Below are 1,942 nucleotides of genomic sequence, written 5' to 3'. Positions count from 1 at the left end.
TTTATCCTATATACAAATCTTAGATACAGCTGTGAGAATGACTGTACAACAATTGGTAAACAATTTCTATGCAATTCCTTTTTACATATATTGAAAACGAACTAATATGCAAATTTCTCTTGCATCTATGAAATTACTGTCAGCTTTGTAAAAACCTTATAGGGAGCTATTCTCATATTGTAATCCACACTCATTTGTTTTCAATATAAAAGGATTCATTGTTGACTCACTAAAAAAGAGATACGCATCCATCTCTGCAAGGGAATTTTAAATCACCGATCCAATTTGTTATTCTGCTCCGTTATTGTTTTACTCCCTCAAAATTCATTTCAATCTATTCCTCGGGACTGAAGTGACGATTGTATCTCATTCGCGTTAATTTCTATTTTGTTAACAAGGACTAGCTGTATTCCTGATATTCTGCTACATCAAAAGAACCAATATATCTTAATCCATCCATTGATAATTCAATTTTAACAAAACAGTTTCTCGTAACTAAGTGTGAGGTAGCTTTCTTTTAATAAAGGAAGCATCGAGTTGTTACGAAAGGAGAAAACCAAATTTTTCGCAACAGTATAAGGCAGGTGAATAGGTCCAGATGATTGATGTATTGCTAACAGTTAAGGCTTTCGAAGCTATGTTGTTGGCAGTGAAGGGTTTAAACAGTTATTAAATACCGGTAGGCCAGGAATTGAAGAATAACTCTTACGTTCATTTATGGGGAGCAGGGAAAAGATGAATTATAAGAGAAATGAAGGTCTCCAGTTATATAAATGATTGCAAGGCGTGCTTTGTATGGGTTAAAGCTCCATTTTGTTTCTCTCGCTAATGCTTGAGCACAGTAAGAGTACATTCAGTGTAGCAGTTCAGAAGCCATATAAACTTAAGGGAATTGCACTTCACCAGTATCATTTCATATTTCACGTACTTCAGCTTCCTTGGCTTAAGAGAACGACCATATTTGCTGATGTTCCGTCCTTGATACTATCCCAATCTGGCTAATTCCTGTCTGCAACTAATTCTCGCATGTTTTGTCAAGATTTTTTACCCGTTTATTTGATTAATTTTAACTACCGACTAGTATCGATATACATTTGTATGGAAATGACCAGTTACACATAACTTATGCTGGTTTACGGTCTGATCATGATACTGATTATCGCAGGAAAATTTAGTCATGACAGATTGAAACTGTCATTTGAAACTTCCGGATCCATACAATACCATTCGGCACCGCACATTACGTACCAACCTATGCGAAATATTATAACTTCCCAAAAACACATTTAAAATATTGCTAATTTGCAAAAAAAACCTCCCCGAGTATAGAATCTTCCACAAAATTGACCAACCTACAAATCTATCGAATATGGATGGAGCCTAGGTTCTCTCGATTGGGATTAGAGCCGATTTGGGTCTAAATCACAGTGGAAGTTAGAAAACAACACTATTGCTTCCCACAACCTGACTAAGGAACCATATTTCCTCCACATTTGTTTGCCTTAATGAAAAAAAAACCTTGAGTGCTGGAGATGAGAGTCACCGTCCCACTGAAAAAAATGATTTAGAAATTACTGGTAAACAATATTATATAATACTTTTATGTCAAAACACGTGTCAAAACAGTCGAAAATAAATAAATAAAACGACGTAATAACAGTAATACAAATCATTTCGAAAACAGCTCAATCAACATGAACAAAAAAACATGAATATAAGAAAACATACTACTAAAAAACAATAGTAGCAGTACTCCACGGGTAGTAAGGATCAAGAGTACAATCCACAGAAACACCATTCAACAGAGTAGAAATCGTGAGGACGATCCATGGAAAAGTAAAATTATGCAGTCTTGACTAGTTCCAAGTTTAAAAATACGCGAAGACAATTGGACACTTTGTTTCGACACTCGCATGATGAAACCAATAGCTTTTTGCAATTG

The sequence above is a fragment of the Loa loa genome (genome assembly GCF_000183805.2).
Source record: "Loa loa unplaced genomic scaffold supercont3.62, whole genome shotgun sequence".
NCBI classification, from domain to species: Eukaryota; Metazoa; Nematoda; class Chromadorea; order Rhabditida; family Onchocercidae; genus Loa; species Loa loa.
Note: the sequence above shows the minus strand (reverse complement) of the source record.